General features: G+C 46.6%; 1 protein-coding gene across 3 annotated transcripts in view; it reads left to right on the plus strand.

Annotated features, from left to right (window-relative positions):
• Window positions 1–24,897, plus strand: part of ZNF711 (zinc finger protein 711) — a 1,172,956-nt gene that overhangs the window by 209,834 nt on the left and 938,225 nt on the right. For 2 of the 3 annotated variants that reach the window (XM_069612930.1, XM_069612928.1), the window contains exon 3: window positions 17,386–17,507. The gene's annotated coding sequence lies outside the window, so the exon portion shown is untranslated. The remainder of the gene's footprint in view (window positions 1–17,385; window positions 17,508–24,897) is intronic. The other variant, XM_069612929.1, reaches the window with a different exon arrangement.

The following is a 24,897-nucleotide window of genomic DNA, read 5'->3' on the forward strand; positions in this document are numbered from 1 at the left end:
TTATTCAGTGAGCTTCTCACATAATCAGCCTAGGAAGCTTTCCTCTGTTTTGAGGCACACTGTCTCTAAACAACAGTAACACATTTTGAGTGGCTGCTTCCGGTGGCTTCTCTTTTTATGAAACTGGTGCACTGTCCACCTAAAAGGACAGAATCAGCCCTGAGGATGGACTTAAGGGTCTGAAATGCATCTGCATTGTTCTCTGCATCCTTTTAGTGGGAATCCTAGAAGAACAATGATGGTGTTTACCACATCATAGGCATCTCCAGTACTCGTGATAGTTTACACCAGATGAGGTTTTGGTTCAAATGATGGCTCTTGCCTATTTCTGAAGTGCTCAGCAGCATGAGGAGACTGAGAAATAAACCCAACTAACAGACTACCGAGGGTGGGAAAGCAGCAGAGGTGAGAGCCAGACCCCACAAGTGGCTCCCAAACTCTGAATTAAGGTCAAAGATGCAATGAGACACCCAGGAAAGAGAAGTAGTGAGTCAAAGCCAAAGAGGTGTTGTCATGATTTTCATCATACTCTGCATGCCAGAGCCTAACCTCCAACCCAGAGGTGGTCTTAATGCCCAGTGGCAGGTTTTACAGCAGAGAATGATGCTATACCCGAAGCAAGGCTCTAGAGAGTTGGATCTCTGCACTTGCTGCAAAAGAAACTACCACTGAGCACCTGACTGGCGTTCTGTTGGGCAGCAATGTTGCAGTGGGTCTACTTCTAGAGTATCTAGGAACCAATGCTCATTACCCTTGTGTTCATGATGAACCTTCAAGATCTTCCCTACACAGTTTTATCACTAAACCAACAAGTATTTTCACTTGCAGTACAGTGCCTTTTTATATGTATAAATACAACCACATAAGAATGTACTTGCTCTTTTTCAGCATTTGTGTAATTTTATTTTCTTGTAGGGATAATATATGAGCATTCAAAAATGGTGCAACCAAGCAATATACAGTTCCCAGTAAAGTAGTAGGGTACATTCCAAGCATCCTACTCTTCACTTCTTAAAACGCTAAAACTACCAGCAACAAATCAGCAGTGTGTTACACTTGCAGTACAGTAACATTTTAAATCATACTCCCAATCATCATGCTGATGGAGATTGGGGCGTCAAGTAAGGTACAGGCGAGGTTATACAGACAACCACTGAATATAACCCCTTAGTTAACTGCCCATAGAAGCATTGAAGCATAGAAGCATTGAGCTTTGACAGTGTTTCATCTAAGGACAACCTCCAAGCAATCTCAAGCCATGGCTATAAAATTACAGATGAAGCATTTTTAAATCCCCCTGAAAAGATTCCTCTCATACTTCTTCTGTGCTTTGATGGCTCCACTTATCCTGGCCAAAGAAGCACAAGGGGCAGCACAGGCTATCTTTATGCACCCTGCCAAAAGTTGTACTATGCCTGTGACTAGCGCAGAAATAGTTAAAGGGCTTACTAACAAATAAATCATGGTATCTCCAAATGGTGTCAATGAAAAATAAAAGTATACAATTAAAAAAAGACTTATTCAAACCATTGAAACAAACAAGAAAATAGAATTTTGAATAAATTGGCAATTGCACAGGGCTTTCAAAAAAGACCTTCTCCTCATACTTCAAACATAGCAAATTTGCACCTCCAACTACAACTGCCTTACTGAGCACCTGACCACCACACGCCTGCACTACAGGCACCGTGCCGCCCACTCGACTCAAACCCTGCGATGCCTTCTACACTTCACACCTAGACAGCTTGCAAGCACACATATCTCAGGAAACTGACTATCTGCAATCTCAATGCAAAATCACTAAAATCTAGTATCCCCCTCTGCTCCCAACTACCCAAACCCACCCACTCTCTTCCAGATCGACCGGAGCACCTGGAAAACATGCAAAGGGCAGCAATGCGCGGTACGAATCCTAAATAAATAACTGGGAAGCTGACATCGGCATGAACTAGTTGGGGAAGTGCTTCAATCTTGTTTCTACCACTTCAAAATTCTCAAAATCCAGTCCTTCATCTCTCAAGGTAACCATGCCTTAGTGGTTGGATACCCCATCAACTCCCTCCTCAACTATGCTAACGTTCTTTATGTGAAACTCCTTCATTATTACATCAATATACTGCAAATGGTTAGAAAATGCATCCAGTGTGTTTATCCCAGGTATTCAAGGATCTCTGCCAGTATTCTCCCCCCCCCCCTCTTTAGGTCCTGGAGAAAAAAAATATTTTCATCAAGATTCCCTGTATAACCTACACATCTTAACTCTGCTCTGGCTTATCTCCAAGACAAGTTCCTATCATTCTTCAGAAAGGAAGATATTCCTCAGATTATACCTTCTTGAATGTTCCCATATCAAAGCTTTCAAGTATAGGGCACAGAAGATTTGGCGTTGATAGCCTCACCCTCTGGAGCAGACTTTCCTCCATTGATAAACCAGGCTAACTACATCCTTTATTACAGAAAGCTACTCAAAACCAGGCTCTTCCCAACATGTTAATCCTCTACTACTTTGTCCCTCTCCCCATCCCCACCCTCCTAATCAACTCGGAAATGCATACTGGCTGTTCATCCCTCTGCTTTCCTGCTCACTGTTCCTTCTTGATAACTAGAGTACATAGCAACAATTCCATTTGTAGTGCTCACTATAAAAGCTATTATACCTAGACAAATGCAAAAATACCTTTCACACTTTTAAGGAGATAGTACATGTTTGCCTGGAGGACCCACTAGGACAGTATGTTTTACTCCCATTCATTTTAGTACTGCTCTCCATCATCCTTGCTACAAATCACTCTGATGCTACATATGCTGTAAATCACCAGACTTGCAGATTGTCAGTCATGCATACAACTGCTGGTGGAAGATGGCCTTCATTCTGTATGTATTACCTTGGGTCTTATCAGATAAAGCTTTCATGCTTTTAGTGTGATTGCATTTTGTATTTGTATTTGTATAGCGCAAACCAGGTCCGTAGGCTACCGGGCGCGTATCTTGAGGCGGTGGTTACATAACAATAACAATATAACATTGCAAATAAACATATAAATAGAACATATAGATTGAACATTAGAATAAGATCACATTGCAGATTCGAGAACAGATAAATACATAGACATGCTTATCAAGGTGACAGTTGGTCTTCAGAGGAGACTAGCCAAAGTTTGGCTTTGTGTTTGAATGAGTTCAGGGAAGGCAAATTTCTGATAGGGAGAGGCACAGAATTCCACAGTTTGGCTGCCAGAACCGGGAAGCTGGCCCCACCGGGTGTTTGGAGCTTGAATCTAGGGATCAGTAGGCTCTGGCTAGTGGCAGACCTAAGTGAGCGGGGTGGGATATACTGGGTAAACCGGGAGGATAGATAGATTGCTAGGGGCCTGGTTATTCATGCATTTGTAAGTCAGGGCAAGAGATTTTAGTGCAATCCTTTGAGAAACTGACAACCAGTGAACGTTCTTCCTAGTTTCAGAGATGTGGGCTGATCTAGGGATGTTGAGGGCTGCTCTGATGGCATTATTTTGTGTAATCTGTCCAGGTTTCATTGGTTGGTGCCTTGGTACAGGGCGTTACAATAGTCCAGTTTGGACATGACCAACGTCCTAGCAAGGGTAGTGCAGTTCTGAGAAGAGAGAAAAGGGCGACCTGCTGTGATAAGATTGCATGTGTAGGCAGAGGCGGCTACTACTGCGTTCGTTTGTCTGTGAAGGGAAAGAGTGGAATCAAGGTAAATTCCGAGGGTTTTAGTATCTTTGGAGACTTTTATGGAGTTTCCGTCGATATTGAAGGAGCTGAACATGGGGTTCAACTTGTTAAGTCTTTGCTGTGTGCCTAGGATGAGGAGCTCTGTCTTGTTGTCATTAAGACAGAGCTCATGCTGTGCCATCCAGGTTTGAATGACATGGTATATGTCATTTAAAGCTTTCGAGTCTACCGTATAGTCACCCGTGATGGGGATGAGTATCTGGGTGTCATCGGCATAATTGGTATAGGTGACACCGAGATAATCAAGCACATCAAACAGGGGTTTAGTGAAGACATTGTAGAGGGTAGGGGATACGCACGATCTTTGAGGAACCCCGCAGGGGACTGGCGCAGGGTCAGCAGCGGAGGTGGGGGAGAATACCCTCATATGTCTATTGTCCAAGAATGATTTAATCCAGTTCGTGGCATTGTCAGAAAAGTGAGCTGCAGTCTTTAGGTGATGACAAAAGGATTTGGTGATTGACCAGGTCGAAGGCAGCGGATAAATCTAGTAGTAGTAGCAGGGCTAGTTTACCTTTGTCTTTGAGATCCTCAATTTGGGTTTTGAGGTCTAAGAGGGCTGTCTCCGTACCGTGCTTAGGTCTGAAGCCGGATTGTCTGGTGCCTAGAAGGTTGTTGGTTTCCAGATAGTTCTGTATCTGTAGATACGCTGCTCGGTCTAAGATTTTCAGGAGAAATGGGACCATCGTGATGGGCCTATAGTTGTTTGGGACCTCAGGATCCAGGGTTGTGTTTTTTCAGAAGAGGGCTAACCCAGACATCCTTCAAGTTGTTGGGGACCACTCCCGATTGAAATGAAGAGTTGATAAAGGTTGTAATGAAGGGTGCAAGGTCGTGGGCCGATTCCTTAATGATAGGAGCTGGACAGGCATCCCATTGGCAGTTGGAGGGTTTTAAGTTGCAGATGATTTTTTCAACCTCGAGGGTGGTGAGCGGCATGAAGCTGAAAGGCAAGGGAGAGTCTAGGGTGGTGGTTTTAGGTGGCATGGTTTTGCTTAACAGGGACATGTGGAGAGTTTTGTTTATCATTAATTTTACGTTGCAGAGTGGTTATTTTGTTGAGAAGCGCATTTTGTATATTGTTGCACCAGATGCTGTCTTTAGTGCATGAATCGGGGGTAGGTGATGGGGATTCTAATTCTTTGGTCGCACTAGGATGACTTTTCCATAGTGCTTCGGCCTTACGCTTTTCTTTGCGCAGATCGTTAAGCTTCGGGGTGAACCAAGAGTTCAAGTGGGACTTTTGTTTGGCTTTGCGAATTTTTAACGGGGCTATGGTCTTGATGGCTTTGAGCAGAGTGCTGTTGAAAGTGTCTACTAAGACGGTGGGGTCCTTGTGCAGCAAGGCACATATGCTCAGAATAGGGAGGATGAGGGGAAGCAGTTTCTTCCTGGTAATGTCCTTTTTATTTCTAGTGGGTATAGCCGGGGCTATGGTAGGTGTGGGCTGAGGGTTGGTGGCTGGCATGAGGAAGGTAATGACGTGATGGTCAGACCAAGCGCAGGCAGTGTTGGAGCTGATAGTGGTATTGCAGTTGAAGTCTACTATCCAGTCTAGCGTTCTGCCCTTGTTATGGGTAGGATCACAAATGCGCTGCTGGAACCCTAGGTTGGTGAGGGTAGTGACAACTTCGGTGGCCATTTGGTCCTTGGGATCGGAAAGGCCAAGATTGAAGTCACCTAATAACAATACCTGGGAATTAGGCTTCGTGTTGGCAGACAAGGTGGATGTGACATCGTTAGTGAAAGAACCAAGTGGACCTGGAGGTCTGTATATAAGGTGGAGTGTTGCAGTGTTAGTGGGTGAGAGGGATAGCTTCACTGATAGGGATTCAGCAGAGCTGAATTGGGCATTGGCAATAGTTCTCATAGTGATCTTGTCACTATTTATGAATGCGACTCCTCCTCCTTTAGACAAGTTGGATTGTCGATCATTTCTAATAATCGCGTAGCCCTTGGGTATGGATAGTGCAAGGAGTGGGCCAGATGCATCATGTAACCAAGTTTCAGTAAGGGTTCAGAAGTCAAGGTTTAGGACAGTGATAAGGTCTGCGATGTCAAGGGCGTGAGCCGTGAGGGATCTGGCATTTGATAAGGGCTCCCTTGAGTGTTGAGGTGGGTGTGGTGGAGGACGGTGTGTTCAGGGCGTGGGTGAGATGAGCTGTGAGATGGCGGTGTGGTTATGCTGAGTGCAAGGTGGTCGGCGTAGTCTAGATCTAAGTCTAGTGTTCCTGTATTGTACAGTGCAAGGAAGATTAGGTGAAGGTTTGGTGGCAAAGTGTTTGAGCCACAGGGCTGGGTCGTTGAGGTAAGGATTCGAGGGAGGACTAGAGCAGTGGAGCATGGTGGAGGGCAGGGTGTACATGTAGTGAGACTTAAGGGTACTGGCGGGGGTGAGTGTAGCATGAAGGATAAGGATCCTAGAACGGCTATATGGGTAAAGTAGAGGCTAGCAAAGGGCAGTGACCACATGTCGTGACTTGTTAAGTATGGTGAGGTGGCGCAGGGAGGGATTTCAGTTTAAGGAGGCAGGGACCAGGTGACTAAGACACTGTTGGACTCAGTGGGAGGAAGGTGAATATCTAGATTCGAAATATTACTTGTGGACTACAAGTCAGCAAAACAAAAGGCAGTTGGGCTGCAAGTCATCAAATCAAAAGGCAGTTGGACACAGTACAATTGTGGTGGCATCTAGATTTGAAATATTGCAATTGGATAGTAAATCAGCAATTCTAAAGACAATTGGGCTGCAAGTCATCAAATCAAAAGGCAGTTGGGCACAGTACAATTGTGGTGGCATCTAGATTCGAAATATTGGAATTGAGCAGTAAATCAGCAATTCTAGAGGCAATTTGGCTGCAAATCATCAAATCAAGAGGCAGTTGGGCACAATGCAATTATGGTAGCATCTAGATCCGAGATGTGACGTTTGGGCACCAAATCAACAAGTCTAAGGCAATTGGGCTGCAAATCGGCGGGTCAAAGGCAGTTGGGCACAATGCAATTATGGTAGCATCTAGATACGAAATATACCGTTTGGGCAGCAGATAGGCAATTCAGAAGGTCAGAAGGCAGTTGGGCACAGTGCAGTTATAGTAACATCTAGATTCAACATATTGCGTTTGGGATACGAATCAGCGAATCTAAAATGCCTATCAGCATTGACAGCGAAAAAAGTGTATGAACCATTGGTGTAGATCTTAGGAGCGCAACGTCCTTTGAAATAGCAGGGCTTATTTTACAGAAAAGTGGATGCGAAGTAGAATTATTTTATTTATTTGTTTATGCAAGCAGTTTGTTCTTCCTAAGGTACACCTACCTGACCGTGTAAGAATGTGTTTGCATGATTGCTTCCTGGTGAAATGTAAGGAGCCGGCAATAGAATGATCCAAATTTCACAGGCACCTCAGTCGCCAGCTAGAGACTAGGCAGGTAACCCACTCAATCCCCTTTTGGTTAAGGTGTTCCTGATCACTCTTTGCCCCTTAGCTGGTTTTTATTGAGGGGCTCCTCTCTTTAGAAATACAAAATACATACCAGTATTACATCCAGTACTTTTATTCTGGAAGGTGTCTGGTGAAGTCCCTTGTCTGGTTCTGGGAATTTCAAAGTGATGACTAAGGGCTGGGTGCCATCCTTGGGCCTGGGGGAACAGTGAGGTCACCTCACCCGGGCCCTCCTCCCATGACTGGGGACAGTCACAGTGGCAGAACACAGGCTGTCGGTCTAGAATCTTCCACCCCACCAGTCCACGAAGGCAGACTAGCCCTTAAAGCTTTAATGGTGCCCAAAACCTCTTTGAGTGTTTACGGGGCAATCTTGGTACACCATGTACCCAATTCAGAGAGTTTGAAGCTTGCTCTAAGCAGATCATAAGTTTCCATGGGAAGAAGCACACCTTTGCCTTGTTAAGAGAAATAATTCCTTTTCACTTGGCAATGGTAGCAAGTGTTTTGATATAGTTTACGCCTCATGTGACGGATCAAAAGAATCATTTCACAGCATTCCTGCAACCCACAATGAATTCAGTGGATACTATGTTCTCAGTCCATAACTTCCTGAATGCTCAAAGTTCAACACAGAAGTACAATATTTGGAAGCATTGTTCCCTGGCTTGAGGTTTTCATGCTGGGGTACAATGTTGCTAGTTTCCCTCTCTTGTTCCCAATGCAAATATAGAAACAAGGTGTCCCAAAAGCTTACCCAGTAAGTTTCAAGTTCTACGTATTTATCACAGAAGACCTTGGCACCACACAACCAGCATCCTGGACAGTCTGGGTAGAGAAACTCGCATCAAAGTTGACAAATAGGCTAATTATAAAATGACTAGTACGAGGTGTGGACAACACCTCAACTACTGGCCACCTCGCAGCTCAATGAAACCCTCAGCACCAAAGAAAATTTCAAGTGCAACGCAAGTCTAGTCAAAGTCTAGTGCCTAATCCACCCCTACTCTTAATTATAAATGTAGGCCGACCACATCCTCGGGTACATGCAAGTACATTGGCCAACACGAACTCTCAACCGATTACATGCCCTCACTAATAGTCCCACCCAAGGGGAGAAGGAATCACAGTATAAAAGTACCCAGCCCCACATGCTCAGTGTTTGCAAAAGCAGGAGGATTGTATTTGGAGAAAATTGCAGATGAGATAAGAGGGCAGTGGAAGGAAGCAGAGGTTTGAGGGATGGGGCAGAGGGAGATGAGTGTATCAGTGGAGAGCAGGAAGAGTTGGTAAGAACTGAGATGGTCATGCAAGATATGGTAACATCAAGATGATTAAAGAAAAGCTGGTGGTGACAGAGGTGGAAACTAAGAAAAGGTGATGGTGGGAGCTAAGAAGGTGAAGGAGCAGATTGTGCCAACCGAGAGAAAAAGAGCAGACATGGCGTGATTTAAGGGAGGTACACAGGAGGTGGTAATATCATGAGGAAGATGGTTGCAGCAAGAGATGGTAACTTGAGCCACAGCAGTGGAAGTCAAGAGGACGTGGTAGAAATCGGGGTGCTGGAGAAGGTAATAAACTCAGAAGGGAAAGAGAAGCTTTTAACATCAAAGGTGGAAAGTGACACAGAAGAGGTATGATCAGAGAGAGAGCGTGATATGGAGGAGGTGGAAGAAGGAACATCTCAAGGTGGAGGTCATAGTGAAAGCGCTATGGAGGAGATTGAAAGTTTAACAGCTGGCAAAGAGACTAGATCAGTCAAGGGGATAACATACCTAGAGGAGAAGACAAGAACATGAAGTGGTGATGGAAGTACTGAGGGGATAAGAGCGAACCAACACGTAGGCAGCAAGTGCAGCCATGGCGTGATGGGCCGGGTTAGCCCTAAGGAGGAATGAGAGGGGCTTGTCATTATGACATCAGAGAGGTGGGACAAGAGAAACTGGGAGGAAGCTTGGTACCAGCCAGACTCTAGGGAACCCTCTTGCTCTTAGTGCCGAAAGAAATCCACTGACCTGTTTACTCACAACACTTTACATCAGAAGGGTCTGTGGAGGGAACGCTGTTGAGCAGCCTGCACATGGAGCAATGAGTCTCACAAGCTTTGCCCGGGTCGCCAACATCCTTGCGAAAATATCCTGTCAAACACACGGGATCATGTTGTTTTTTTCTACGGTTAGTAGTGGACTCCCCAGCTGCACTTTGTATGCTTCTCCGGCTGATCTGGAGGCGAGAAGACTTGATCCGATATGACTAAAGTCAGAGCGGTCACCTGGTGTCATTTTGGGTTGGCCGCGTTCGGTGGCCTGACAGACTGCGGGTTACAGTGACTCCCAAGCTGATGCCTGCCAATCCCCTACTTAGGAAGCGCATTGTTTAGGAAGTGAGCCCTGCTGTGTGCTGCCAGGACCGGACCTGTGACCCAGCTGGCTCCAGTATTGTTCCAACGTGGGCTTGGGTGGTGACTGGACTGCTTCCCTCATGCCAGAGGTCCCCAAGGAGGAGCGGGATATGGGTCGATCGTAAAACGCCCTGCAGGAGGATGAGCACCAGAGATATAGGGGTGACAGCTGGCAGTGTGATTCCCTGGTGCAGGCGGGGGCGCTTGCCCTGCGACGGATGCTGTGCCCTATTTAATTTGCTGGCTGCTATGCTGGGAAGTCAAAAACACTGCAGGACACATCGTGGTAAATCCACTTTGGTGACAGTTGGGGAACCTTTCTTCTGCTTTGGAGTAAATCCTGGTGGTTGGACCATCTTTTCGCTTGCAGACTGGGCTGTGCTCTGCCTGAGGTGCCCCTAGGACGCCCTTCTAAGACTGTTTGGGGCATATACTGGAGCTGAGGCCCTCCGGCATCGCCTGTTGGGCCCTTTAACAGTTAGGCTGTGCGCAATCTGGGGCTAAAGGAGCATTGAGCTTGGTGGCCTGTGCAGCATTGTCTGGGGGCTGTACTGAACCCAATCTGCGGTTGGGAGGCGCAGTGACCATGCCAAAGGGCGAACCTTCACTGTTGGGCCTGCTGGTGATTTGTGAATGTGCCTGCAGGACTGTGTGGCAGGGTAAAACTGAGACATGGCCACAACTGCTCTGCCGGGGGTGAGAGCTGGGAGAAGAGATGATCCCCGGCCGTGGCTGGCTCCGGCACGGCATAGCCCACATGATTGTGCCTGGGACTATTTGACTTTGGGACCTGACTTTGCACTGGGGGCAGAACGAACCTGCGGAGCGGCACACATGTAGGATGGCGAAAGACAAGCAGCGAAAACAGCAACCCAGAACAAAATGAGTTGCTACACAGTAAGTGCCATCATCCGCATTCTGCGATGCGTGATCCGCTAGCGACCACCCCTGTGAACTCCAAATCTCGCTCACAGATGTGATGAGTGCCATTGGAGGAACTCTAGGTCCTCCCTGGAAGGGAAAATAGACTGCCTGGCGTTGGAGGTACCTTTTTTGCGGCAAGATCAGTCTGTTATCTTCACAAGTGGATGAGGCGAAGCGGCGCATTTCTGGCTTGAAAGACGCACTCAAGAGGATGGAGAAGCATCAAACAACCGTATTGCAAAAGCTCAACACCCTGGAGAGCAGGATAGAGGACAGTGAAGGCCGATTGTGGCAGAATAACCTCTGTATTCTTGGCCCAGTATTGAACTTTTTCTGGAACAATGTATGACAGACCTGATGGCATAGAAGAAATGTTAAAACTTATTTTCTATAGCGCACGCTCACAGGGACCCGACGGGTCGTCCCCTCCTTGGGGTTTCCCTGCGCACTGTCATTGCATGACTTCTCAGTTACATGGACCGCGACACCCTCTTGCACATGGCAGGGGCTGCGGGCCTGATCACATACAATGGGAACCAAACTGGTTTCTTTGCAGACTATATGAGGGAGGTACAGCGAGCCTGCGAGTACTTGGACTCCAAGAAGATACTGTTATCTCTCGGCATCAAGTATGCCCTCTTTTTCCCAGAACACCGTAAGGTGTACTACAAGGGGACGGTCCACCTTTTTCACAATCCCAAGGAGGCATGGGATTAGAGGGAAACTCACATTCTATCGGCCCCGTGGTCCAGATCGCCCGAAGAATGGGCCAGCCCGTGTCCTGATCGGGAGTCTTCCCCTGCTTTTTTTGAGACGCAGGCTCTGATAACCTGATGATGCTGGTAATGCTCTGGAACTGGCGGAGGGGGAAGGAGTGATCGCCCTTCCTCTACTAACATGTCGGAAAGCAACCGGCTGACTATTACAGCTTCATGTCTCCTACATTTTGAAGTTATTGTTTTTGGCGCACCCCGTGCAGGTAGCTTGTATGGGGCTCTGGCTGCTATCAGGGTGACCCTGTTCATGGTTGTTGGTTTTCTCATGTTAAGTTTGCACAGGATTCGGGCAACAGGTACTTCTAGTTGGGGGATGTACATTTGGAGTTGTTGGGGAGGCTGGAGGTGGATGGCTATGTAGTTTTCGTCACTGATTGGTACGCTTGCAGGGTTTATAGGTCGGAATGGGAGTTTTTTTCAGGTCAAGGTGTGGGGGGGGGAGTGGTCTCCCACCTGTGCAACACCCTAGATGAATCGTTATGGCATATTGGGAAGGGTCTAGGCTGCTTTCTGTTCCGTCCTGGAATGTAAATTGGCTGGGATCTAGCGTCAAGAGGCAGTTGGTGTCGCAGTTTCTTAACCGGCCCTCACCCCACCTTGTTCTCCTTACAGAAACCCACTTGGATGGGTCGAAATGTTGGTTCTTTAAGCGCACAAACTATAAGATGGTGCATGCTGGGTTCTCTATGGGGTAAGAGGGGCCCTGATACTGACACAACAGCGGCTCCCCTTCTGCCTTCTCACTGTGTCGCAGGACTCTCAAGGACATTTTGTTTTGGTGACAGGGGAGCAGTGGGGAGAGGTTTTGGGTATTCTATCTGTGCACGCCCTCCCGCCCCTGGAACTCTTGAATGAGATCCAGACAGTTGTCTGGAATAATCGGGCATATACCTGGGTCCTTGGCGGGTGTGTGTGGGGGGGACTTCACGATGTTATGGACCCGCTGCAGGGCCACACCTATTCCAGGGGTAAGACTACTGGCACTCTCATGAAGTTAATCACCTTTTCCCGGACAATGGGGTGTGTGGACGTCTGGATGGCTATACATGCCTAAGACCAAGGTTTCTCCTTCCTCTCTGGGGTGCACTGCTCCCCGTCTAGGCTGGATTATTTCTTTATTCCACCGGGTGACCTTCACAAAGTTGCATCCATTATGCTTCTTGCCAGAGGCATCTCCGACCATTCCCCACTGGTCATGGAGCTCACTACTGACAGGCCCTGGTTGAAGCCGCTGTGGCATCAGAACAGCTTTTATTAGGGTTTCCGCTTTTAATGAGTCGTCGGTGGAAAGTCTGGAGGTACTATGGGAGGGCTACAAGGCAGTCCTTGGGGGTGAAGTGATCTTCCTGGTGACAGCGCATTGGCGGGCCCATCGGCAGGTGGTCCATGAGGCAGGGGACCCCCGCATTGGCTGCGGAGGAGGAATATCTAGAGGCAGGAACACTGGACAAGCAGGAGGCTCTCCTTAATGCCCAAAACCAGCTTAGGAACATTACCCTTGACAATGCCAGGCACGCTCACTGGCTTAAACGTAGTCCGATTTATGAAGCTGGTGACCAAGATGGGAAATAGTTGGCCTGGCTCGAGAAAAGGGATGACGGGCATAGACACGTGAGGGAAATAGTTGGTGTGGTGGATGTGCGGCTGACAGAGGCGGAAGACATAGCGGAAGCGTTCACCACTTACTACGAAGATCTCTATTTCTCCAGAAAGACACAGACACTGTCACTGGGTTCCTCTTTACTGGATGTCATTTCCCTGCCAAGTTCTGACCTTGATGCAGAAATCACAGGGGAATAAATTTCAACACCCATCTCGAACAGTCCAACTGTTTTTCCGGTTGAGATCTGGAAAAGACTTGGAGTTGACATTCCAGCACACCCACAACTCACTCGAGGACAAATGGTCTACTCCCCCTGGACCTTAAACAGGCCTTTATTGTTGTCATCCCCAAAGCAGGCAAGCCGCCGGAGTCCTGTGCATCCTATAGGCCAATATCCCTTATAAATGGGGAGGCCAAGATCCTGGTGCTGGCAGAGCGCCTGGGTAGAGTGGTGGCATCCCTGATCCATCCAGACCAGTGTGGTTTTATGCCTGATAAGTCCATCCACTTGAATATCCGAAGGTTGTGGATGGCCATATCTCAGGCAACTGAGCTACCGGACCCCTTGGACTTTGAAAAGGCCTTTGATCCACTGGAATTTGGTTTCTCTGGGAGGTGATAGTTTAGGGGCGGGGGGGTTTGGGCTGGGTTTGGCTGTTGTATGCATCACCTAAGGCCGAGGTCTGGGATAATAGGGTATCTTCCCGGACCATTTCTCTGGAGTACTGGTTGAGGGTTTCCAATACCTCGGGTTATGAGTGGGCCCGTGACCTCAGGGACTTTATGCATGCTTATCTCCAGCCTATTACGGACAGGTTCACAGGGATGTCACCCTTTGGGGGTCCCTCCCCCTGACATTACTCGGGTGGGCGGCCTTGTTCAAAATGTTAACTCTGCCATGGTGTCTGTATATGCTCCAGAATGCCCCCTCCAGATCCCTAAAGCGGAATTTGATAGAATCAACGCTGTCCTCTGGGGTGGGGGCAAGCCCTGCATTGCCATGACGACACTACAGCGCTCAGTGTGGGAAGGGGGTATTGGGCTCCCTAACTTGCGTGGCTACTACTGGGCTGGCCAGCTGGCAGTCGTTAACGACTGGCTACACGGACCTGTATCTCTGTCACATGTTGGTGCGGAGCGATGGTGGATGCAGGGTTTGCCTCCCAGATTTTGTACAGTGGTCCGGGTAGAAAGCTGCTTCCGCCCATGATGCAGCATACTATACAGGTGTCGAGGGTGCACATCGCCATGTGCGATTCGGGGGGTAGAGCCGCTCTGATTCAACCCCTTTGGGGCAATGTGCATCTGCAGAGGTTAATAAGATTGGGAGGATCATGGTTTGGGAGATGGGCAAAGTATTGCATATTGTCATGATGCCCGCTCCCGGGGAGCCGGTTCAAGCCCTGCGTCCCCGAAAGCGGACATCCAGTCCCCAAGGAAGGACCCAGCAACCCCATATAGGGGCCCTTTGGACAGTGTCCTGGCGCCTATGGCGCCAGGCTCATAAAAGACGTCAGTCCTGGCGCCATAGGCGCCAGGCTCATTATGGGATTGCTTGGGTGCACTTACCTGATGCAGACCATGCTGCTGGATCCCGGCCTCCTTGAGGCCTGAAAGGAACTACTTTACCTGTGGGACTAATTTACCATCCGGGCGTGGTCGGGGAAGGATACATACCTGATTGGAGGAAGGATACATATCTGGAACTTCTTCCAAGGCTATTTAAACCCCACCCGAACAGCCACACGTGCTTCGCGTTGTTCTGCATCTAGCAGATGGACGCTCACCGTGTCTGCTCCTGCATCCTGTCTTCTGACACGTCTGCCAGCATCCTGGATCACCTGCAAAGGAAGAGAGGAAGAGAACAGAAGAAGGAAAAGTCCTTACCTGCTAAATCCGCATCCCGGAGACATCTCGCCGACAATCCTGAAAAGGAAGACTTATTTAAAAGCTCATCGTGTCGATCGCTGCAGCGCCGCATTCCACTCACCTTTACAGGGCGCCTCCATGTTCAGCAGCGATCATCCGGATTCGCAGTCACGCCCCAGCGCCTAGGGAGAAAAAGACCAGAACAAAAGGTGAGAGAGAGAAGGGAATAAGGAAAGCTAAATCTCCATGTTAAGACTTACCTGTTGATTCATTCCCTCTTCATTTCGGGTCCGCGCCGCATCCTGGCATTTCCGGACCCCGGCCCCTAAGGGGAAAAAGAGACATCAGCGTTAATGAGCGAATGAAAAGACATTACCAAAAAACGCTCATTAAAGACTTACCTGATTTCTACAAGGATTTCACCTCTCATCTCGGGTCGGTGCCTGTTCGCCGGCATTCCGTACCCCGGCCCCTATGGGGAAAAAGACACTAGCATTAGTACATTAATGCATGGACACAAGGGGAACCTCTTATCAAAAAACGTACCTGGAAGCCAAGCAAGTTTGGTTCTCACGAATCCGAAAATCCAGTGAAGTAACTGGATACCAACGCGCCCCTGCATCAGAAGCAGGATGGAGAGCTCGTCCTTCCAGACCCTAAGGTGAGACGCTACGAGGAATCACAGAAGGGTTTTGAGGAGGGTGAGAGGGGAAAGTGGGAGGCCGATTGCATTACCCCGCAGACAGTTAATCCCCTATTTTCGCCTACAGAAGGATACTTCTGCGAGCCAGACAAGCCAGATTTGGGGGCCCGGTCCAGTCCGTCTTCCGAACCCTGCGCATCACCTTAGAAGATGTCACAGCAGCGCGAACCAGACCAGCGCCTCCGTGGGAGTCAGGTGAGCGTAACACATATCACAGGTGTGGTAAGGGAGGGTGCCCTTTTCACTTTTGCTGCTTTACAAGACAGGTTCAGCCTCCTAGGGCAGAGAGATTCCACCACTTGCAACTAACACATGCCTTGGCGGCCCAATTCCGGGCACTCCCTGATATCCCGGTTCACTCCCCGCTTGAGGCCAATCTCCTTCCGGAGTGCATAGGCACCAGGGTCTTCTCCACCTTATACCAGGTTCTTGCTGCATATGGGGCCATGGAGTTGATTAATCTCCGGGCCAGATGGGACAGGGATGTGGGTCCACTGGAACCGGAGGACTGGGTGGAGGCTTTGATGTCTCCCAGGGAGATGGGGATTTTTACCAGGATATGGCTCATACAACTTAAGATACTACACGGTATTAATTATCCTTGCATGCTGGTGCTGTGCGGATCGCAATGAATGTCTTGGGTGCGAGGGGATCGAGGACACCTTTTTTCCTATTTGGGCAGAAATGTCTACATAAAATACGTACTATTGCAGGACTGGCCATACCTGGTAAAGACAGTTTCACATCACACCCCAAGGAGCAGCAGTCGTGGGTTCTCCGGTATGAGAAAATGTTTTTATGCAATGCTGTTGGCCTGATGAAGCAAACTATTTATTGCATCATTCATTTGGGTATTGGCAGAGCACCCTCGACTGGGCAGATGGGTCACAGAAATGGAAGATGTATGACCCTGGGAAAAAGTCTTAATTGCACAGGGTTGCACGTAGAAATTGTCAAAAATATGGGAGACGTGGAAGGGGAGGGATTAGAGGGGCAGGACCTGATCTTTGCTTGGGGGTGAGATTGTATTTCCTTTGCTTTCCACTCATTGGTTGAGATTCACCTGTTTGTGATTTGTACCCTGCGATGCTATGCAATCTGTTTATTTTCCTTGTATACTGGTTTTCCTTTTGTTCTTTTTCACAAAATAAAATTAGTTTTAAAACATAAAGATTAGGATGTGGGCCTATAGGCCCTTGGAAAGAGCCTCATCTAGTTCAAACCAAGAAGAAGGGTTCGGCTCACCATAAAACCTGCAACATCAAGAAAGAGTGTGGCAACCCCTTTTTTGAATTTCATGAACTGGTACATTGCTTCAGAGGCCAGGAAGACTTAGAGACTTGCATGTTGTAAGAAAAGACGCTGGCCCAAATGAGGATCTCTGGAGGGTACGGGACCTGATTCAGTTTACAGAGAACCATCCTGACCTTTAGTTTATTTAGGAAGATGCCCTTTTCATTGGAGTTTCCCAATTATTCTAACATATACCCTAACAAGTGTAGTGGACTGATGTACACTGTCCTGGCGCCCTTCTTGATCCCTTTCCTCTTAGCAGCAGCCATCAATCACACTATTTACAGATGGCTGGCCAAAATGTGGACCAGATTAATGAGAATCAAATGAAGTTGGTTAAGGTGAAGATGTTTTTGTTTAAATTTGGACATGTTGTTTTCGCCCCTCTGTCAAATTTTCCAAAACTTCTTAAGTGATAGATGCTCTGAATAGGTGAAAGAAGGAAAAATGTCTTGCAGTGTTAGAAAAACCAGAGCTTGATGTGATGTTTGCAAAACATGTAGTGAAATTGCAGTTGCTAACATGTCCCCATTGTTGATATTGGTTACCCGATTTCTGTGGATTCTACTGTATTACTGTATGCAAGTGATGGTTCTTTCGGGTTTGTTTTTCAGCAGCTTGTGAATGAACACCTTTGTGAATGAATCTGTCAGATCATGGATTCTTGTGGCGGTGGTGGTCTTGGCTTGCAGATAAGAGTGCAAACTGGCTCACACAATGAGCATGCAAGAGTTTGGTATGGTATTTAATTTCTTATTAGTTTCCTAACTTGAGATGAAAAGTGAGTGATGTTAGGATGCAAAGTATAAACCATGTCTTATAAAATGTTAGACTGTTTGTTTTTTGGTGGGTGTGATTTTACAGCTTTCCTTCAGTCACTGTCCAACCTCCTGTCCCACCACTTGAAATGTTCCACTTGCCAGATGGGGCGATAGTAGAAATATGCTTGGCCCTTCAGTGTTCGAATTTGTGGAGCACTGGGAGCCATTTAGCTCCTGCTTGTGGCCTAGAAGAGCCTGCTTAGCATTACTCCCAACAGCTACCAGGAGCTACTTTTGGCTCCCCAGGCCAGCTGATGATGAACTCTGTTCCCATGTCAATTTAACTCTGAATGTTTGGGACTATCTATAAACAAACATTAGGACACACCAATACAACATTGAACGTATAAGGGGTCATAAATAATGGACAAAGTTAAATAATTGCATTTTATGTGTAAATTGGATTAGCAGAACGCTATGTGCTAGCTCCTGGTTCCCCAGTGGTAGCGCCTGGTCAGTGGTGAATGCTGGATATCCAGGAGCTGCTTTTAGCTCCATCTTTTCAAATCTTGATTTCGATCCTTGCCCTTTTTCTATTACTCTGTTATCCAGATGCACTTCTAGGCTTCTCGGAAGGGCAGTACGGACAAGTCCATAAATCAGATTGCATTTGCGCACTACATAAACATAGTTACAATAAGATATTGGTGCACACACCATTTTACCTGTTGTTAGGTCGCATCCCCCAAACGGACAATTTTCAGCAATCCTACTCTGGTCCAGTCTCCTTGCTACATGCCTCTTTGCTGAACAAGATCAGACATGTTGCTGCTTCACGTGCAGGTTTTTCTGTGCATATCCTTTCACTGGTCGTGTTGCTTTCTGTATCTATGGCCCTGGAATTCCTATCCACTGGCTTCAAGGTGCTGGTTTCTGGGATTTCATAGGTAGTGATTGTTAAAGGCTTCAAGGAATGCCAGGGGTGTAAGATTGCTGGCAAGCTTGATGCCTTAGCGTCTGTTGGAGATGTAGACCTCTTGATGTACAGACAAAGGTTGCAATCTCTGATGTCACCTTTACATTTTAGCTCAGCTTCTTTTCATTTCCATTAGGAAGTGTTTTATAATGATGATGAGACGTTTAAGCGCTCCAGTGGCGGCGGATGAGGAGTCACTTGGATGGAGGACTTGGGACTTTTGTAGTGGCTTGTCCTTTCCAATAGACCCAATATTTGATGCATCACTGACTTGGTGTGGGAGTCACTCCATGGATTGCCAGTCACTTAAATTATAAGACCATCCTCCATGTGTGACTCATTTTTAGCATGGCCCCTTTAGATTTAAATGCGATGGTTTACAGACATGATGAAATTCTGCCTTCTACAGGAAGTCTAGGAATTTAACTCAAGTTATATGGAAAGGGTTATAAAGCCTCATTTTTAATTGCATCCTCTATCATGGGGCTTGTTTTTTCTTGATGCGCCTTTGTGGTCTATGGATTATGTGGAGAGATTTCACGTTAGTGGTACTGGTTTCCCTCTAGCTCTGCTGTATGTCACAGATTGAGGGAACAATGGAAGACCCAAGGTCAACAGGTTGCATGCAAACCGTTGACCTTGGGTCAACGATTTGCATGCAACCCGTTGACCCAAAACAAACCCTGATGAAAAGAACACATAACATGAGGAATGTAAATGATGTAAGCACTCTTGGTAATATAGCAGGGGTTACCAAATGGATATCTTGCTCGAGAAAAGGTTCAAATGGGTGGTTTAGCAGTCGCTTGCGTCCCAAAAGTGGACCAAGGGAGCTGGGGCCTTCCTTTAGTACCTTTCTTAGTACGTGGCAATTTTACAGTGTTGAACCAGACTTGTTAAAGTTGTGTGAGTTGGGTGAACCAGGTCCGGATGCGGCTAGTTGTGGTGATCCAGACTGGAAGCAGGTGTTGATTCGGGTTTGGGATGAAGCTTGTTGCGGTTTGATGCTGTGTTCAAATGATACTCGTCAATGAGGCCACCAGGGTAGATCGACGGTTGAGCTTAGGTCACTGGTGAAGATACTGGTGGCTCGATGCGCTGTTCGAGACGTGGCGGTTCGATGACTTCGGCAGTGGCAAGCTTTCTGTTCTAGCTGAACCAAGCAACCTGCTCAGCTGGCATGTTGTGTAGCGGCAAACCTGCTCTAGAGCTTTAAAGAAGTGCCAAAAGCAGAAGCAGTGTCACATCAACAGTCAAACAGGCCACCTGTGACCTCTCCACCTGCTCTGTGCCACTGGAGAGTAATTTCTGCTGATCAGGGAGACTGATGCGGCAGGGCAAAGGTGTATACTATGCTTTTGGAATGGAGTGGTCAGACCACCCTTTCTGAGATGGATTTCCCAAATCATTTGATTACTAATAAAAAAACAAGGCTTTCCTACCCTTGCCGGATGGCATTCCTTCACACCTGGAGATGCTGCTGCCTTTGAGAAACTCTGTTCTGTAGGGTGGGGTGTCTATGGGTAGTCCTCCTGGATATCTCAGTACATCTACTGGCAGCTTTAGTCCTCTGAAAGGGGTATGCTGCCCATGTGACAATATCCCTGCAAAGTGCACAGATTGGGGTGTGGTAAACCAGGGTATACAACATGAGGTCCTTGGGTTACTGCATCCTCTAAACTAAACTAAGGCAATGCATTTTGTCACAATACCTAGCACCCTCTAGGCACCAAGGTGTGACCCACAATCAGGCTCTTTAAGAAAGGCCAGTGTCTGATGGACCCAGATGTACAACATTTTGAAGTCTAAATTTTGCTTTGCTTTGACTGTCCGTGTCCTGGCCACTTTGAAGCCCATTCTTCCCATCCTGGTAAGCCTAAGACCCAGGTTTTCCTCTTGGCTTTCTATGTGGCAAAATTATTCCCAGGAAGGAGAAACAATTAGAATATTTTCCCTAGTTGCTGACACTATGAAGACTGTGAAAGTAAATGGACAGAGGAAAGGTACCTTTTTAGAGGCTTTGACAGTTCAAGCACTCTGGCTAATGTAGATCTCGTTCATCCTGATCCGTCTGTGCCAAGTCAGTATGCATCTGGCAGAGGCATTCATGGTTCGGCCCAAACATTACCCTTAGTAGAGATCTTTTTGGAAAGGGAAGAATACCTCTTCAAGAAGAGGGGGGTTGCCATCTCAGTGCTAAAATGTTGCCTTAATCTTGTGGAATTATTTGAAGTCAGGTAAATTACTCTACCCCTTCAAATCTGCTCACTCTTGTACAGTGGAGATGACTGTGTCTGCCAGCTGGTTGGACTCTTCGGAAGATGCCTGGATTGATTGGTCTGTACACTCCCCATCCCGATGGGGACAGGTAGATCTACAAAGGAAGAATCCCCAACTTCCCTTTGAGGGTACCTCTGGGGGCAGAAATGAGCCCTCCACATGTTGGTGTGTGGTTGTAGGTCGGCATTTTGTTTGTTTATTGTGCTTCTGTAGCGCTTTGCACCAAAGGGCTTTACAATAATTATTGAAATGGTACAATAATTGTAGGATGGTTCTAAGGAAAGTAAAAAAGACAAAAGAACTCCACCAAGATAGAAATGATGAATTAGGCAAACTGTTCTATATGAATCTTTTGTCAAACATGAGAAAAATGAGCAGGACAAACAGGCCACGCCAACCCTTAAGCATGTGTAGAGTCCAATAACCACAACAATGAAACGATTGAGATCCAATTAGTTCCTTCTGTTTTACCAACAAAAGACAATGTTCTAACTAAACCATCTATCCTTGGCGTTAACAAGAAAAAAATCAATTCTTCTTGTGTATTTTAATTGATAATTGAATATTTACTACTACACTACATCAGACTTGTACACACATGAACAACTGAGGTACTGGGGCATGCTGTCGCAGAGTTCTTTTTCCGGTATTCATTTTGAGGTCCTAGGTCATGCATAGCTGCAGTAGTAAGTGATGGAGCAAATGGATTATGGCCAGAGGACTTTGAACTATCAATACTTGTGGTAAATAGTAGAGACACATCCAGTTATGAATGACTCCCCTCTTCCCGCTCTCCTCTATAGTATAAAGCTAGGAAGAGTGCAGCCTGGAACATAGGTTCTGTGAGGCCTTGTGCTAGGGTTGTTTTTTCATCTTGTCCAGAGATTGCCAATGGGCCTTACTTCAACTATCGACCTAGAAGAAGGCCACTAATATCGTGGTTGTGTAGTTGCAGGACTTTGGATTGTTGATTTCACGCCTACAGTAGCATTTCACAAATGTAGCAGAACTCTTTGTCTGCTTTCTGACTCCTTATAATTACAGCCAGAAGTTTGTGGTTGTTTGTATGGATTGTGAACGGGGGATAGCACAGGGCAACGCGCTGGTCTTGGAATCAATACCACGCAGTGCAACAGAGGTTTGAAACCCGGATCTGCGATTAGAAACCAAACTCTGGTACCGTATTAGGCGCTTTATTAAAAAAACTATTAAATCTGTATGAAAAGTTAAATCTGACTTTGTTGACTTACTGTTTTAACGTCCTGCTCAAACCTTGTTTGAAGTAGAAGTAGACACAGTGCCACACACAGTGATTAGATGCCTTCTAACACACTCGCCCCATGCCCTATATCCCATCTGCTCCTAGTGCCCAGTAAGTGCTCTGTCCCATGTAGGGGTGATGCCTGGGAATCTCTATAGCGGAAGCCATTCAGAGCAAGGATGCGCCCGCCACTCCTGCTTTCAGGCATATGGCCGCCATGCTATCACTGTACTGGGAACCGGGTCATATGGGCAGTCGTCTTTTTATACCCCATATCCAGTAATAATGTCCTAGGATCTGTTTCACCTGCCGCCAATGCATCCAATTTAACATGTAGTGGAGCCTGCCCGCTTCCATAAAAGTATGTGGTGAACTGGGTATGGGCCGCCAGCCAATACACTTCAAGATGTGGTGCTGTGAAACCACCCCTTTCATACGGCAGTGTCCTCTCCAACCATTTCTTCCGGGCGGCACCTGCATGCCTCAGGAATTGCAGGAGGGACCCATGAATCCTCAGAGTATGATTTGCCTGGCCAGAGAGGGACATTAACACAAATATACAATAGTTTGGGCAGTAGTACCATTGTAACTAGGGCCAACCTACCCGCTATCGAAATGGGGCTGCCTTCCACCTGGCTATTTTCTCTTCCAAATACCTCTCTTGTGCAGTATAGTTATCTCGGATGAAGGTGCCTTTCTATCTAAATATAATAACCCCAAGATATTTGATACAGTCAGGCGCCCACTCCAGAGGAAAGTTCCCCCGCGGCTCTTTTGTAGCAGCTGTCAATGGGAAAATCTCAGACTTGGTGTAGTTTACCACAACCCTTGAATATGCCCCCACACGTGTGATATCGTGCATAACCGGGTCTAGGTTCGCTTTCGGGTCCCTAACATAGAGTAGGACTTCATCTGCATATAATGAGATTATTTCTGGGGGTCCCTTCAGTCATATACTTTGCTGCCCATGGCATTCTCTAACTAGATCCACCATTGGCTCACAGCTTGTTGCAGATACATTCTATCAAGTACATCACGAAGTTTGAATTGCAGTTTATGAAGTCCTATATTAAAACTTGATACTGATTTGACAGATTACATTGATGTGAATCCAAGCATCACATATCGAAAAGCGAAAAACCTGAAGCAAATCTTATGTCCTTCACACTTTGTACTTGAAAAGGCAACCAAAGGAAAAAGTAAATTATGGTCAGCAGAAAAGCTAAAAGGAACCTACAAATGTGGTATCTGCAACTACTGTATTTATGCAGACAATGGGAGAAAGGAAATAACTTTGCCAAATGGTAAAAAACACAAAATCAAGGACTTCATAAACTGCAATTCAAACTTTGTGGTGAACGTGATAGAATGTATCTGCAACAAGCTGTATGTAGGAAGTACAGTAAGAGCACTTAAAATTAGGTTTTCAGAACACCTAAGAACAATTCAAAATAAAGATACCAGATATCCATTAGGACAACACTTTGAATCTGAACATCCGAATGCAAACACGAAAGGAATAAGATACTATGGACTGGAACTAGTCAAAGCACCTCCTAAGGGAGGAAATGGAGAAAAACAGTTACGCCAACGAGAAGCAATTTGGATTTGTAATCTGGACTGTTGTAAAAATGGCCTGAATTGTGACACAGAAATGGACCACTTTCTATAATAACTGGCAGCTGAGTATACAATTGATGTATAATCTAAATTTGTTTACAATTGTGTTACAATAATATGCGATTATGAAAAATATAGCTCGACTTGAAAGACAATTAAGAATATGGTTGATAAATTAAGTTGATGTTTTGTGAAATTAGATATGTGATATCTCATAACACACACTTTAGAAGATGAATGGAAACACATAGATATCAGTTAATACCAATTACGTCACATATGTGTCAACATTTGGAAGATAAATGTGGAGAATAAAATAGACAGTTGCCAACATGAATCATGTTACACATACTAATGTAAGCCAACCTTACCCATAATTGTTCACATTTAGGCTCACAAAATTATATATATCTTTATATTCAGAACTGTTATGCTCACCTGATATCCACGGGGATGCCACCCAGCTGTGGGGACTCTGGTATCCTTCTCAGCGGCTTGCAGGTATGATCAGCGGAGAGGTTCTGCCTGGAATACAGGTGGGCAATGTTCAAGACTGGGCAACTGGGGTAAGAGCCTCCCAACACCCCGTATGCCCGCACCCCCCCCCCGGACCTTTCCTCACCTTGTTATGGGTTTTGGCGTGCTCTCCGTCCTGCTTTCTTGGCAGGGGCGCGTTGTCCTTTGTGGGCAAGTGCGATCTAGTTACTTCACTGATGCCGGCCCTTTTGAGTCTTTCAGGTAGGTCTTATTACTGTTATGCTTTTTTTTTTTTAAAATGTATTTTATTTTATAACAACCACACAGTGCAACAGAACATAAATAGAACACATCAAGCCACAACAAAGGCCAAACAACAGATATGAAAAAGAGAAAAAAGAAAAAACAGAACAGAATTAACTTAACAATCCCCTTCCCTCCCCCCTATGAGCCTGTAGGGTGTCCACCATCATTGTCCGTTCCGTGTGGTGGGGTTCCGTCGCTCTCAGATCCAGCCGAGGTCGACCCCGTACTAAACAGTTCAGCCAATAGCACCTTCCATGCCGTGAGGGAGCTCACCTCTTCCTCCCCTCCCGCCCTGCTGGCCTCCCACCATGCTGTCGTCTCGGCGGCAGCCCATTTCTGGAGGTCACGCCACCATACCTCCACCCGTGGCCTCTGACAATTCTTCCATCCCATGGCTATTCTGCGTTTGGCAAGTACATAAGCCAAATCTTTAAGCTTCTCCACG

Source organism: Ambystoma mexicanum, chromosome 5p, assembly GCF_040938575.1.
Source record: "Ambystoma mexicanum isolate Mex_15411 chromosome 5p, UKY_AmexF1_1, whole genome shotgun sequence".
In the NCBI taxonomy this organism is placed as follows: domain Eukaryota; kingdom Metazoa; phylum Chordata; class Amphibia; order Caudata; family Ambystomatidae; genus Ambystoma; species Ambystoma mexicanum.